The sequence below is a fragment of the Centruroides vittatus genome, unplaced genomic scaffold (genome assembly GCF_030686945.1).
Source record: "Centruroides vittatus isolate TY-2023 unplaced genomic scaffold, ASM3068694v2 scaffold_324, whole genome shotgun sequence".
In the NCBI taxonomy this organism is placed as follows: Eukaryota; Metazoa; Arthropoda; class Arachnida; order Scorpiones; family Buthidae; genus Centruroides; species Centruroides vittatus.
Window position 1 is genome coordinate 1,588,037 of NW_027122701.1, and position 17,759 is coordinate 1,605,795.

Consider the following 17,759-nt stretch of genomic DNA (forward strand, 5'->3'; position numbering starts at 1 on the left):
GCAGCCCAAAAATTTCCTGAAGTTGACCCGCACGGGTTCGATCCCGGATCCCCATAGCTAGCTCAATTGCTTCGGTAATCTGACCCTCTTGCAAATGTATCAGTGCAAATAAAATTTTAAAAAATTGGACTCTCAACATTCCTAATGCTTTATTTTTATTTAACTCGTTATATTTAATAAATCTTGCGGAAAAAAGTCAACCAGAACTTAAAGTTATTTATTGTTAAAGTTATAGAAGTTTGGTTTTATAACTAAAGATTAACTGAAATATCTCAAAATTAATATTTAAAAGATAATTTAAAGTATTTTTAAATACTTTAAATTGTCTTTTAAATATTAAATCAAAAAAAAATAAAAAAAATAAAAATGATACACACTTTTTAAATAATTTTGTTTTTTTTATTTTTAAATAATTAATCTAATGTTTATTTTTTTCTAACTTTAATCCTAAAAAAGTTATTTTGATCGCTCTTTGATTTATTCAACACAATTAAGTCTATTATGATAAATATATGAGAAGAAACGTCAAAAATAATTGAGGATAATCTAAAACTGAACAGATGATAAATAATATTATATTTAAGATAATTAATACGGTGAAACTATTAAAATACTTAATAATGTTTTTCTGGTTTTCAATTAAGTACATAGTTAAGAAAGTGCCAAATAATTTGATGGATATTTTAAAGGAAGACAGTCAATGCTCTCAACCGTAAAAAACAAGTGTCTGGTATACACAAAGCGTATTATTCTATAGAGCATGATTTCACTCTGATCCGACTGGTTATGATCAAAACCTACGATCTTTTTAAAGAATTTCTAAATTTTATTTGTGGGAAAGAAAACTTTTATTGAAGTCAACTCAAAAATAAAAATTTCAATTTTTATTTAATTAATGTTTAATTATATTGTTATGTTCTTTTTCCATTCAACATTAAAAGTATATAAATAGTTCTACTTGAAAATGTTTATACAGTAAACAACAGATTTATATAAAACGTAATAAATGAAACTTATTTTTAATTTTGTAGATTATAATAAAATATTAGAATAAATTAATTTATTCATACCGGTATTTTTCACGATTATTTCAGCATTAATTTCTGCCAGTTTGTTGTACTTGTTTACATTAATATCTGCATAAATTTATGCTTTTCTTATGTAAGTCAGTCTACATTACACCTAGATGATGAGTTGTATGTTAAAATGAATTTTTCATAAAAGTGAAATGAATATTTACAAAACATGTCGTGTATATTAAATTCTAAAGTCTTATTATATTGAAAATAAAATTTATTTTGAAATTGGTATGACTTATTAGCATTATGGTTATCGCCATTATCGTCATCATTTTAATTAATTTGCCTTTTTAATGGGCAACAGGCGAAACTTAATTAGATTAGTAAGATATTATATTTTAATTTTATGTGTAATTTAATTTATGAAATGGTTAACTTTGAAAATATTTTTTTCTCTTTTAAAAACTTTCTGATATCATCTTAATATTTAAAACCCACGTGTAAAAAAACCTTTTGGTTTCTTGCTGTCATTTTATGTGTCATAAAATTTTAGTTACTTGCTATAAAGATAAATTCTAGTTTTCTTGTAATCGACTTTTCTATATTCTCAGAGGAAGCGATATGATTATACTTTGGGCTATAATGCATGTCATTTCCATCAACCTGATTATATTAACCTTAAAGTTTTACGAAATGAAAAAGAATAAGATATTTATCACGAATTTCGTTATCTCGAAACGATAATTATTAACAGGTTATTCAACTTGAAATAAAGTAGAAAGATATCTGAACGAAAGAATAATTATCTTCCTTTCTAGATCTTCACCAGGAATGGACTAGAATGTAACTAATTTAATGAATATTTTTCTTTTTTGCCGCCACCCTGTAGACACTAACAGGGCTTTTAATCATTTGATCGTGAGTTCGATCAGGGCCACAATCGGAGAGTGATAAGGGACGGAACCCAACATATCAGGGACACCCCGAAAAATTTTGGGGAATTTTGCTTGCAAGAATTCTATTCCGGATACCCTAAAGCGGATAACTGATTGGGCCATCCGGCCGTCGATTAATTTAATTTGTATGTAATTAAACAGACGGAAAATTGAATTTAAAAATAAGCATTTAATATAATTACAAATTTTCACGTTATTCGAGAAAAGTTATCCTGATGCCAGTCAATGATTAATTTTTTTTTTTTTTTTTAAATTTAATTTTAAAATTAATTCTGTGAGTAGCTTTCTTGTATAGGATCAAAATATAAACTGATAACGATCAACTACTAGTAGATTGTTATTTTAGCAGCTTAACATATATATTAACTAAATATTTCTATTTAATCGTTCTATTGTTAATGCATGATATTTCGAACAGGTAACGCTCTTATTCCTTTCCTTTTAAAGGTCAGAAAATAAATAAATACTGTATATTTATATATGTATAGAAATAACAGATTAACAAAGTTCAACTAAATGCGAATTAAAAAAATATAAAAAAATTCTATTTTTACCAATTGACTAAAATTATTCTTAGGATTAATATTGTGGCAGAAAAATTACTTTCGTTATACACAAAAGTATTTTTTTTAAGCATCTTCTTTGAAACATCAAAATTATAAAAATAGCTGTCAAAACGATAATAATGTATCAAGCGTGATGTTTTTGTTATAAACTATATTTTCCTTTAGAAATGATTCGATTGTTAGATGTGACGTAATTACGTAAACAGGTAACGGTGCTCTCTATAGTCCGTTAGAACGAAATTGAAAGATGTCGACTGCCTTTCCTTTATTTAGAAATAAAAATTTTTGTTTACAGGTTTTTCCTCCCCCAGGTCGACTTTCCTTCTCTTGATAGGAGGCCTTAGGGCATTAAACATCTTAGAAGTATCTTTGTGAGAACGACTATATAAGGAACGCCTAGAATGCATGCAGTCATCAGTTCTCATTCTGCTTTCAAGATGAAAGTTCTGGTAAGTTTTCTCAATTGAAATCATATAATATATATTAATTGTTCTTTCCTTTTAAAAATTTATATATTTTAAAATTATATCTTACTTATAAATTTTAAATGTTATATAATATAATATAGAAAATTCTTGAATTATAAGAATATGAATTCTTATTTAACTGGTTGATGACCTTTTAGAATACTGTGATTAATTTTATGGTGTCTCTCTATTCTGGAACACCATAGTATCTTTCATACCCGTTGGCCATAGTTAAAAATAGGACAACAATTTGCAGTTATAGGAAGGTCCATTTTTTACAGTTTTGATTTTTCGTACGATGAACGGAAGGTGACTCATCTATGTATAAGAATAGTTGAATCAACCATAAAAGAAAAATAATGAAAATTAGCTGTATTAACTTATTTATTATCTTCACAGTTGTTTTATATTCTTAATAACTAACTTAATTTATATTTTAAACTTCTCGTAATATATTTTGTTAAATTTTAATTAGAGATTATTTTTCTTTTAGGTGCTAATAGTCTCAGTACTAACGTACACTAGAGCTACTTATTATATATATCAAGATCCATGGTATGGACCATGGAGTAGTAGTGGAGGATGGGTTGATCTCTCTTTGTTAGGCAAACCACTTGCATTAAAGTCCTTTGGAGGTGGTAAAGGTGGCGGAGGAGGAGGTGGAGGAGGAAAAGGATTTGGTGGACTCGATGCTTTAAAACTTCTAGGTAAAGTAGGAGGACTGAAAGGAGGTGGAGGTGGAGGTGGAGGTGGTGGAGGAAAAGGATTGGGTAGTTTCGGAGGAATTGAAGCACTGAAATTACTTGGAGGAGCAGAAGCCCTTAAAAGTTTAGGTGGTGGAGGAGGAGGCGGAGGAGGAAAAGGCGGATTCGGCGGACTTGAAGGACTTAAATTACTTGGAGGAGCAGAAGCTCTTAAAAGTTTAGGTGGTGGAGGAGGAGGCGGCGGCGGCAAAGGCGGATTCGGCGGACTTGAAGGACTTAAATTACTTGGAGGAGCAGAAGCTCTTAAAAGTTTAGGTGGTGGAGGAGGAGGCGGCGGCGGCAAAGGAGGATTTGGAGGTCTTGAAGGACTAAAATTACTTGGAGGAGCAGAAGCTCTTAAAAGTTTAGGTGGTGGAGGAGGAGGCGGAGGCGGAAAAGGAGGATTTGGAGGTCTTGAAGGATTAAAATTACTTGGAGGAGCAGAAGCTCTTAAAAGTTTTGGTGGTGGCGGAGGAGGAGGTGGAGGAAAGGGAGGATTTGGAGGTCTTGAAGGATTGAAATTACTTGGAGGAGCAGAAGCTCTTAAAAGTTTAGGCGGTGGCGGAGGAGGCGGAGGCGGAAAAGGAGGATTTGGAGGTCTTGAAGGACTAAAATTACTTGGTGGAGCAGGAGCACTTAAAAGCCTGGGAGGTGGAGGAGGTGGCGGTGGAGGAAAAGGAGGATTTGGAGGTCTTGAAGGCTTAAAATTACTTGGAGGAGCAGAGGCTCTTAAAAGTTTTGGTGGTGGCGGAGGAGGAGGTGGAGGAAAGGGAGGATTTGGAGGTCTTGAAGGCTTAAAGTTACTTGGAGGAGCAGAGGCACTTAAAAGTTTTGGCGGTGGCGGAGGAGGCGGCGGCGGCAAAGGAGGATTTGGAGGTCTTGAAGGCTTAAAGTTACTTGGAGGAGCAGAGGCTCTTAAAAGTTTTGGTGGTGGCGGAGGAGGTGGAGGAAAGGGAGGATTTGGAGGCCTTGAAGGATTGAAATTACTTGGAGGAGCAGAAGCCCTTAAAAGTTTAGGCGGGTTAGGAGGAAAAGGCAAAAGTGAGATTGAAGAGTTAAAATTACTGGGGGGAATAGAATCTTTAAAGGGTTTGGGTAGTTTATTAGGAGGAGGTGGATCTAAAGGAGGTGGAGGCGGAGGCGGAGGCAAGGGTGGAAGCGGAGGTTTTGGTGGACTCAAAGGTCTAAAACTGTTAGAAGGTGCTAAAGCAGCGAAAAGTTTTGGCGGAGGAGGTGGCGGGGGATTTGGAGGAATTGAATCTTGGAAACTCCTAGGCAGTGGCGGTGGTCTAGGAGGAGGTTGGAAATGGTGATTAAAAAGGCATTCAAACCAAAGGTGGTACGTATAATTTTTTTAAATATATATATATTAAAATATTTAATTCGTATTTTTAATTTTATTATTTTTATTTTTCAGATCATGAAAATACCATTTTTATTAAATTCATATTTGATTGTATAGTGTTCCTAAGTGAGCAAATGTTGTAAAAACTTTGTTATTTTATATGATTTGTATAATAAAAATCATTTTGCGTTATGACTTTAAATACATTTTGTTCATTATTTCAATTTTTGTTTAATATAATAATTGGAAACATAAAAACAATATCGAATCGTTTCGAAGATAAAGTGACATTAATTATTATATTGTTAATATGAAATAATTAAAAATATTTTAAAATTATTATATTTAAAAAATGTTTCCCATTTCTTATCCACTGGTCCTCAACTGGCATACCCGTAATGGGCTTATAACCCACAATGTACTGATGTCTTGCATTAATTAATTAATCAAATAATAAATTTTAAAATATTTTTTTAAGAAACTATTTTTACGAATTTAATATTAGTAGTTTATTTAAGTTTCAAAATAACAAAAATGAGATTGTTTCATTCGCCCCAATGGTTTTACATTTTGTCAATCATAATTTAAAATTATTCATTCCTGGAAATAATAATATAAACTCCTTAGATAGTAATTAATAAATTACAAATACACATTTCAATTAATGAGAAAATAATTTATTTGGCAATTTAAGAAAATGAAAATATGAACGAAGAGAATAAGGACAAAGTGACTAAAGCTTCGGTTTTCGCTAGAATCTGATCCAATGTGACCTAAAAAAGAAAAATTTATATTAGTACTTAAAACATTATGTAATTTAACTTATATAAAATAAATATTTGAAAGAGACTCACTGATATTTTCATAATGCTTATTAACCAACAACTGGGACTCCTGCTAATCCTCCAACAGGACTAATTTTTCCACCGCCGAAAGGCCCTAAACCTACACCACCAAGATGACTGATGCCCCTGGCACCACCGAAAGGTCCTAAACCTACACCACCATATGGACTAATGCCCTTAGCACCACCAAGAACTCCTAAACTTGCTCCGCCGTATGGGCTGATGCCTTTAAGACCACCAAGATGGCCAAGACCTCCTAAATTACCAACGTTATATCCTCCTTGGTTTCCCCATCCAGTACCCCATCCTACAGTTTTGTAGGGAATGACATATCCTCCATGTCCAGTGACTCCTTTTCCGTATCCTACTCCTGGTGTGAACCAATTGGTGGTTGTATAGGTGGTTGCCGAAGCAGTAGCAACAACAGCTAAAAGCAACAACTATTAAAAAAAAACAATGTTTAATTTATTTAATATCTCGAAAAATTAATATTTTTTATTTTAAAACTAAATAAATTTTATCTACTAAAATTTATTAATAATTGACAATTTTAAGTATATTCAGCAATGATTAATATATGCGTTTTGTACATTAATTTTTCAAGACTAACAATTTATTCAACTGAAAATAAAAATTAAAAGAAAATACAAATTAATAGAGCATTAGAGCAAATGAAATATTTTTAACTTCCTTCTTTGGAAAAATATAAGGAAACGTCTATTCTCTACGAAATTCCTAGTTTCTATTCGAAATTTTGCTAATTAATCATTAATTGATTTTTCTCTTTTCCAAAATATAAAACATAAATAATAATTTAAAGTAATATTCGTATTAAATATTTTGAAATAAATACTTACAAGAGATTTCATCTTGTTCGTAGGATTTGTGTTCTGGATAGGACTAAAAGCTTTAAGAGTACAGTTCACTTAGGGTGTATGCTCTTTTATACTCTCAGATTATGACCCCATGACCCAACAACTCACCCTGGATGCAAAAAATGTGAACTCAATTTTTATAGATCTTATTGGGAAATAAACATTAGCTTGTGTTTTGCGTGTTCTACATTATGATCCTAAAGTTTCTAAAAAAATAAGTCTTATTTTTCAAAATATTTTACTTCATCTGAAAATACATTGAATAGTGTAAAAAAATGGTTTTGGAAATTTTTTACGGGCGGAATTTAGTAAGATATGTGTGCAACAAAATAAAAATTGTTACAGCATTTTACGAAAGCGAAATAAAAATAAAGCAATTAAATAAAAATGTTTTAACTTAAATGCAATTAACTATTAGATCGATGTATATTAATTGAAGAAAGAGTAAAGAATGTACAGATATATTTGTTAAGATTTCTGCATTGATTTTATATAAAATAAATGTGTAAATCTTATAAATTTTATAAACACTTGTATAATAAAACATTATTAATTATACAATTATGCAATTTACCTTGCGAAATCTACTTTAAAACTTAAGATATTGATAAGGAAATACACTTATATTTTAAATAATCTATATTTCATAAATAAACATTTTAATTAATAGTTTACTTTTTATACTTTCTACTTGTAGATAGTTAAAAATTTTTAATTATAATAAAGATTTCGAGAAATAGTTGAAAATTTAAGTCATAACATGAATTAAATATGCCAGTCATTCGAACGGCACAAAACCAAATTTATTATTAAATCTTATAAATTATAATATATATAACTTAATATTGTCTTTTTTTAAAAATTATTATTCAAATTAAATAACTGATATAAAGTCTATTTCACAAATTCTAATTTTGCGTTTCCAGATAATGAAATCAGGTTGAACGAACACTCAAATGGTTCATAAAAACTTTCATCTAACTAGTAAGCAATTTCTGTGTCACAAGATATCCATGTTGCAACTCCATTTCGGAATATACAAAGTTTTTCCTGAAAAATGGCGGAATCGATTTTTTTTCCTTCTAAAGATTACACGTGTCACTGAGTTTCAACAAAATAAATAATATTAAATATTTTAGTCTTCTAGTTAAAATCATTTTTTCTTTCAATAACAATAGCATTTTTTTTATTATTGTTATAAAATTTTCAACAAAATCACAAACAAAAGGAACACTTTTTTTTATTATTTAAATCTTTAAACTGCTCTTTTAATTATCTCACTTAGTTTATATTTATCAAACCACTTTAAATTTATTTATTTGAAAGTAAATTTAATGATAAACTTTGTATTTTTTGATATATTTAATTTATAATTTAATAAATGGTTTTCTTAATTATCGATTCGATGCAATAAAATATTCATTTAAAAATGTTATTAAAATATTAAATAAAATAAGTTTATTTAATTTTTAAGTTTATTAATTATTCAATATTAATATAATAAGTCTTTAAAATATTTGAATATTTTTCAATAAATTTCAGAATTTCAATCTTATTTTCAAAATAACAATTTATTTTAAAATTACATTTATTTAAAGTTATATGTTTATTCAAGAATTCCCTAATTGATTTATTGAATAAATATACTGAATTATTTTAAAGAGACAATTGATATCATTACACAATTAATTTGGATTGACGAGATAAAACAACACTTGAGCGATCTGCATAAAGATGACTCTCGGGAGGACTTTTTATGGGAAAACTGGCCCCTATTTAAGTGTTAGAATGTGAATATAAGAGAAACTGGTCCTTATTTGCGTGTTAGACACGTGAAAAAATCAGGAAAACACGTAATCAGACCGTTGGAAATGCTCGAACCCGCGACCAACTACCACTCTTCAGTGATTCTATCCATTTCACCGGTAGGCACTACAGATCGTTTGAGAGATTTATTTAAATTTTTATAACATTCGAATAATTTCTTAAATTAGTACATCTATTTATTATTGTTTTATTTTTAAAATAAGATTTCTATACAAATCATGATTCATTAAATTTTTTATAATTAATGAGTTACATCTGAAAAACCGAAATTCTCATTACAGTAAAATTCGTCATTTTAATGAAAGGCTTAAAAAAATTTATTAAATTTATTAAATAAAAAAACTATTTGTGATAAATATTATTAACGTTAATTATAACATGTAAAGCGTAATTAGTAACAGTTGTTTTTAAAGATTAACTCCATTCGATAAGATCTTTTTGTATTCAGAAAATTCAAGGTTAGGCACAAACCGTTTGTTTAATGTATTTTCTTATACAAAAATTATCATAATTTATTAACAAAGAAATGGATAAATTATAATTAAACTTTTAAAATTTTTTTACAAATATTTGCTGTTTGTTTAGACTTTCCTAATCCTTTAAATCACGTTATTAAAAACTATATTACTAAATAGGATATTGTTATTTACACTTTATGAAATTAAGCACTTTATAAAAAAAATAAAAGAATTTCTATAAAAACTATTTCCTGAACAATTTTCTTATCTTGTTTAGAAATATTAAATATTAATATTTTCCTCACAGATTTTATTTGAACTTTAAATATCTATTTATATTGTTAATTATTTGTTTAAACACGCTACACGGATGTTATTGCCCTTAAATTTATATATGAATATTTTTTATAATAATTAAATCTTTAATAAATTATCAAAGTTGTTTTAGATCAACGTTCTCTTTATTCTTATTGATACAAAATCTTGTTTTTTATATTTATTTAACAGTCTTTAAACGAAACAGGAACTATAAATTTGATGAAATAGACCAAATGAACATTATATTAAACAATATATTTTTATTATTATTTTTTTTTATGTTGAATTCTATAAGCTATTGTATTTTGTAATAAATAGATATTTATGCATTTTGCATTCTATTTTAATTAATAGAAATACAAATTTATAAAAATAAGAAATGATATAGATTTAATAAAAATTATTTTATTATTTTGTTTTATATTTTTAAAATAAATCTTTAAAAATCGTTAGCTGGTCAAAGCGCCCTGAGGATCCGGGATTGAATTTGGACTGGTAGAAACTAGGAATTTTTCGAATGCTGGTCCATCCCGGATATGACAGGCCCCTTCCTTCACCATGTTTTCCTATTGTTGTCTGCTTTCACCGCCCTATTTGTGGGCTTGATGATGGCCTAATGACCCATGATGGCCTAAAATAAGACCTCATTAGTTCCTTCAGAGCGAAAAAAGTAAATTAAAAAAATGTAATTTGAAGTTACTAATTTGAGTTATTAGTAGTAAGATATTTAATGTTGTATTTTATAAATTCCATATGAACTCTATACTAGATCATATTTAGAAAATTCATGTAAAACTTCGCCTACACATATAAAACTTATATGACAAAATAAAATGTTTTCCTTTTTTTAAATAAATAAATTTAAAGTTTATAGTTAAAATTTATGATGTTAAATATGAATTTTAATAGTGCTTAGACTTATTTTACTTAGTTAATTTACAAAATATCTTTGTAAATTAATTAACTAAGTATTCATCCATTCAGTTTTTTATTTACAAATAAAGAAATATTATGAATCCGTAATAGGCTTATCAACATTTAATAATTCTGTTTCATAATTAATAAGTAGTCTAATTATTTTTTGCATTATGCAAATTAAACTTTTAAAGAAAAATTTAATAATAATTATTATTAGGCCAAAATATTTCTATAAAATTGCAAAGATAATAAAATATCTTATTTAAATATTCCTGTTTGGACTAGTATGCTGCTAGTAATAAGAGTCTAAAGGCGTGAAGTATGACAGATAAATAGTAAAGATTGAAGAAAAAAATAACAAATAAAAAATTAATTTCCTATTTTCATCACTTGGATATAAAAGATGTTGTCATCTTGACAGGATAACAATTACGTGAGTAGTTGCTTAAGCTGTTTCATCAGCGATTATAACCTGTTATATTCAAATGACAGTACTTTTAACAAATGTATTACATGTCGTTCCAATGTAATCGAATGAAAGTGTGCTACTCTTCTAGTTAGTTAAGTAATTGATTTAATCTCGATATCTCAAAAACTGCATACAACACAATCAAAGCGTAAAATGGAATAAAATCGGAGACCAAAATTATCTAACTATCCGAAATTATTTTGTCAGAAGTAACATTTGACTGGTAGAATAAAAATTTTATAATATATATATACATATAAGCTGACTTTTCCAATGATTTTTGAATGAAATGTTTGTAATTAAAACGAGTAAAAAGTTCAAAACTGCATATGAAGTATTTTCAAATGGTTTTGGTCTGGTTTGACGGGATATGGCAACGCTTATGGTGCGTTGCCATCTCTCATGCGTTGCCACAAGGACAATCTGCGAAGAGGGTACCTCCGTCTAGAAATTATATTTTCAGTTGTCTTCATTGGAATATCTTCAAAATAAAAAGAGTTTTTTAAAAGTATAAATACATATTTTATAGATTCGTTAAAAATAATTTGAAAAATCTATCTCCATAAATTTTGACAACAAACTGCCTTAGAATAGTAAAAGGTTATCAAGGAAACAAAGATTCAGTATATAATTCTGTAGCTTGTGCAAGTGCCAATGTCAAAATATAAGAAAGAAGGAACGTAACGGACTCCATCAATGCCTATGTCAATATTTTAAAAAATGATATTTTTGTGCAAGAGAAGGCATTGATGCAACTTGATAAACATTGACATTGGCACTCTTTGCATCAACCCACGGAATTATACATTCAATTATACATTTTAGCTTTGAAATAAAATAACTATTATAAATTATTATAATAAGTTTCAAGCGAGAAAATAGAAAATATTTTTATCATATTTTTCATTTGAAGAATATACTTGAAATGTATAAAAACTTATGACTTACAACATATAATATATATTTATATATAACAGAAAATATTTATATGACACATATTTAACTATATTATTATTTAACACATTAGACTGCCATTAAACAACAACACATTAGACATTAAGCACATGGCAGTTTATATTTAACAATATAAGCTGCCATTAAACCTAGACACTTCACTCCTCCCCCTGACTTTATCCGCCTATAACTTCTAACATTTTGACAGATCTAGACCAAGTTTTTCATAGTCAATCTCTAGAATCCTTCGGAAAATATATGCTACACAAAATTTGGATACCTCCTGATTTTATCCTCTTGATACTTTGTGTTATTTTAAGCTTTATGCAATATTATATAAGTAAGACTTGCGTAGTAATTAATTAAGCGCAATACGGTCTATGAATCAAATTCTTAGTGATGATTTCAAAGAATATAGGAACTTCTGGATTTAGAGGCTCCACCGAAATAACTATTGATATTAGTTGAACTAAAATAACCAACTGTTTAATATTGTTTTAATTATGATGTTTATCCTTATTACTTTTCGCCCAGGTAACGTAGGGCATATATTCTAATATTTTATTTGTTAATTGTTTCATAACACTTTAATTTAAAAAAAAAATTAAATATTTTGTAAAACAAATAATTTATAAAAGTAAAATAGTAATAAGATTTTTTTTAAACTATTGTAATTAAACAGATTATTATATATTGTATAAATTGTATACAGATCATGTTTTCTAATTTTAAATATTTTCCTGAAACGATTTAATTTTATGTTTGTTAATTTTATTAAACTTTTTCCTTAAAATTTCTTATCTGATTTATTTTTATTGTAAATATCTTAAGGCTAAGGTAATTCTATTAAACAATATGTAATAAAAGATATTAGATAAATGTACTTTTAATTATTTTAGGAAAACATTTAAAAAATACTTAAGTCAAAAAATTTATTATTGGTAATCTCATAGAAAATCTTTTCTATGAGATTATCAATAGTAAATTTTTTGACTTAAGTATTTTTGAAATGTTTTCCTAAAATAATTAAAAGTATATTTATCACTTATTAAAGAGATCCACACAGTGAATTTGTTAGCGTTAGCATCTATCCAGGACCAAAAGGGTTCTTTCCAGCATATCTCGAGTATATGCATGTGGTGCATCCAGCTTTAATTCCACTGCAATGTTTACAGTAAAATTAATTAACTTTTTTAAAAAAAGGAATGTATAAATCGCGCGGTAATTCCGAGGCAAATAGACTTTGATTGGCGCCAAGCTTTATAGAATCGATTCTTCCAATTCCGGAGATAAAATTCATACTTGAGATCTTGCATGTTGAAGTGGGAATAACAGTATTTTTTAAATTATCATTATTATAAAACCTATTCATTATACTTCTTGCTATATTTATTATATCCTTTTTCGTTTTCATCATTGACGATTGTAAAATCAAAATATTGATCAACTCTGAAAAACGTTGCAGCTGTCCAGTGACCTGCAGAAATAAATATTCAGCCAAGTTTTAACTCTATGCAAAAATAAACAAGCATATCCATTTTATTAGTATGTCAATTTTCTTTTGTCCTAATAAACGGTAATAAGTGGTAAAATTAAATTTCTTTGATTTATTATCAGTTAATGTTTCATATATACCGTATATTTATTTTATGTGCCTTCGTATATACTGTAGGCCTATGTATCTGGAGTCGCGTAGAATGTTCTCGGGCAAAAAAGAAATTGCGAATGGAAAAAGTTTCAGAAGCTCTGGTGTAGACGATTGGAAGTGACTTTATAGATAAACACATAGTATACCTGGCGTCACCGACCTAAAAGCTCTTCTCGTTTGCCTTTTCAGCTCTCCAATAGGCGGTAACAGGGTCACTTTGTCTGATCCATTGATTGTCGAACCGCTCTGTGAGTCACTGAAGCACGTTTCTGTAGGAATGAGCTGGTGTTGATACCATCTGCGCCAGCTCATTCCTACGGTGACGTGTGCTAATACTATACTACTGATACTAAACCTGCTGTAGTTTCTTCACTAAACCGGCTGCGATCGATGAAAACAGGATCAACACCCTACTCATTCTGATGCCATACCAGAAGTATAGTGTAAAACATATCTGGTATCGTGTATTTCGCGTACATCATAGAGCACGCTGTGCTCTGTGGTATACATTACTGCAGTTACAAACACCATTCCGAAAAAATTGCCCAGTCACTTCTTAAAATGGGCTCTAACAGTTCTGGTTCATCCTTGCGTAAATTTAATATCATGTTGCACCAGTCAAATTGCTGTCCGTCATCCCTTGCATGTTGTGCCAGTTGCGAATAGCAGTTAAATGAGTGCATGGCGTGGAAATTTGAAATTCGATATATTTGTGACTGCTGCGGTTCCTATTGCCTCGCTGCTTTACGTATGTACTGCACGTATGCGGATATACGTGGAAGTATGCCAAAACTTCGATATCGTGAAGACGAGAGTCATCTGGACCGTGATCCTGACGATCCAACAGATTTGCATCAAACAGTGTATTATGTTCAGAATCGGCATACGTGTAAATTTTGAAGTAGTTGGAAAACAATTGTGTAATCTACGTGCTGCTTCTCTCGCGTTTTCTTCATCTTAAGATAAAATCATTTCACAGAGTATAAGGCATTGTTACACTGCGAACTAACAGATTGCATAATATCGTTTCTTGAGCCATGTTTCTTGAGCCATCGAGTGTCGCCATGTTGAGGTCATATTTTTAATTTGCATCTTATTATTTATTATATGTTTAGAAAATTTTTGTATTGCCTTCGAACTACTGCGCATTTTACATATGTCCCTTTTTGAATGAATTAATTTATTTTACTGCAAACATCGCAGTGGAACTAATGCACCATATGCAGTATACTCGTGCAATGCTTAAAAGATTTCTTTTGTATCTCGTTAAATGTTAAAGTGAACATCTTGTATAATGCATGATTTATTTGTCGTTCCCTGTAGGATTTTCATTTCATTAAGAAATTAACGCATGATTAAATAAATATAAAGTATATTAAGCATTAATAAAAACATATTAATTATTTATTATAAATGATAATAAATTTGTTAAAGTATAAACTGCATTATTATAAAACAATTTAATTATAAAACAAATATATTTATATAAGGTAATGCCTGTTGGTAATAAATGCTTATGTGTATTTACACCTAAAATCTAAAATTATAAACATAGGCCATAAAACCTACAAGAAAAGAGTTAAAATCTGTTTTATTTTCGTGCCTAGGGAAAGATATACAAAGTCAACGGTATTTCTAGCCACGCAATAAATTTGAAACATAGTAAAGATTTACATGATAGCATTTGAAATTTGGATATCTAGAAAGTCATTCAAAAAGTGATTTTTCCTGTTATTAATGGGCTACCAATGTTTTCGAATTAGATTTGTGCTAAAAATTTGCATAAAGTGGCATTTTAATCTCTACTACTGAATTGCAGAAACGCTTTGCTTCTCTCTCTGCACGAGTGAAAAATCGTGAAGAATTAAAGCTTTCAGGAATTGGCAGATATTTCTTTTTTTTTCCTGTCATGTAAATGGAAACGCAGCATAAGTTAGTAGTCTTTATCAGGAAGCCTTTCCTGGTCGTCAAATTTCGGATAGGAGAACGTTGACCCGTGTTTATCGATGTCTTAAAGAACAAGGACCATTTCTGTAATGCGAATAGATGGAGGAACACTAATAACGCCGCAAATAAAGACGGTAATCTTAATCTAGTAATAAGTAATCCGCATTTTAGCTTAAGAACACTTGCTCGTAAATACGAACTTTTTCAGACAATTTTAATTTTACACGAAAATCATCTTCACCCCTACCATTTTCAATACTGCCAATAGGTTTTGCATAAATTCGTGGTAAAATCTCTGTTTCTGTCCAACGCTCTCTTCAAGGATGAAATGATATTTACAAGAGACGAGAGAGTCAATTTTCATAACCATCACGGTTGAGTTGAGAACAATCCACAGGAAATTTTTGCTATCTCGACACCAACACCAGTTCTCGATTAATTATTTTTCCTATTACACAATGTAATTCATTGGAGATCGATTAACTTGCCCTTATGCCGCTCCTCATTTTAGTATTATAGCAAGGACGTACTACGTTGATCGGAAAGATGGATACGAATGAATGACCGACCAAATCACCTGATTTAAATCTTTTCGATTTTTATTTTTGGCTTCATTTTAAATCCCTTTTCTACTTCACACCAGTAGCATCTGTTGGAGAACTACAAGAGCGGGTCGAAAATTCCTGAAATGTTATCAAAAATCAGCCTAAAAATTTGGAGCGCGTAAAGTATCAATGTTACTACGTATGAACAGTCATGTAACTAAAAATGCGGCCTCTTTAACACCTCTGATGTAACAGAGTAAAATAAAATAAAATAGGTTCTAACTTCTTTCCTATAGGTTCTATGACTGCTTAAAATATAAATTTTCATAAAACTTCGTAAAGTCTTAATAAACATAGGTCATAGACTATGTTTATTAGGGCTTTTCCTTTAGTTTTTAGATAGCATGCGTCTTTCTTATCAACAGTTACGGTTTACCCTTCATATCAAAATATTTTATTATAAAAGAAGTAATACGCTGAAAAATGTATATTAAAAATGTTCACTTTGTGATCGTTAATTCTTCTAGAAAAGGTGATTGACAACATTGATGGTTGACTTTTTAAAGAAAAATGCAATTATTATTGATAAAAAATGTTATTAATACTGATGAATAAATTGAATTTTTAAAGAAAAACTCAATTTATTCATCGGTATTAATTAAAAATTGTATGACAATATTAATTACATTTATATATGTTTAAAATGATTATATTTTGTAGCAAAAAATAATTATTCTTGGATATCCTGTTCTTTCTAGGCCTCTACTATTTTGGTATATAAAAAAGTTTACCATCAACAACAGTTTCTAACAATGAAAATAATTGCAGAGGCTTTCTTGAAATCGCTTTAATCTGATTTCTAAAAAGATCATAAAATATCACACAGTAGTGATAAAGAAATATTACATTATACTCATTCTACTGAATCTATATATCTAGCATGTTTCAATACATTCTTATTGTTAGAATATTGCGGGTCTCAGATCAGAATTTAAGCAAGTTTTCTCCAAATTCTTCTATAAACCATTCACATTCAATATTTTAAGTCAACTTAAAAGAAAAAGACAACTTAATCAACAGAATGTAAACGAAAACGACTTAATTTGCTTAAATACAAGCTTAAGTCGTTTTTTTGACACCATAAAGCTTCCAACGTCATGTTAGATAAAACATCGATTAAAAATTATTATTTGAAATGAATTCTTTAATAAATATGTGTTCAGTGGCTTTATCTACACGGTTATTGGAGAATCGAGATTTTTTAAATACAGTAGAGAACCGAAAATCGGAATCAATTGGGGACTGGGGTTGTTCAGATTAGTGATTTGTTCCGATTACCGATTATGTACGAATAAATATATTAACCTCTCCGATGTTCAAATTTTTCTCCGTTGCGTGTCGCTTCGTGTTGAATTTTCGTCGATTTTAGGCCTAACGAAAATTTTTATAATAATAATCGAGGCTATCGTATCGTTAAAAATTATTTCTGCATTTTATACAGACAAAATAAATATATCGAAGAATATAAAAACATGAAAATTATACTTTAGAAGTAAATTTAGTATCAAAAACGTTCGATTCAGCACGACACAGTCCGACTGAAAATCGTTCCGATTACCGGCGATTCCGATTACCGGGGTTCCGATTAACGAGTCTCTACTGTAGCTGTAAAAAAATAAAGTTATTTTAAAAGCGTATCTTATCTGAAATTTGGAGAAGAAATTCAAAAAATTAGGAAAACTTTTTAACGTTTAAATTATTTTTACTACAGCAACACAAAAAGACGTGTTTTATGGTAAAAGTCTTAAGTTTCAATAATAAAAACATTATCACATGAATAATTCATTGAAGTATTTATT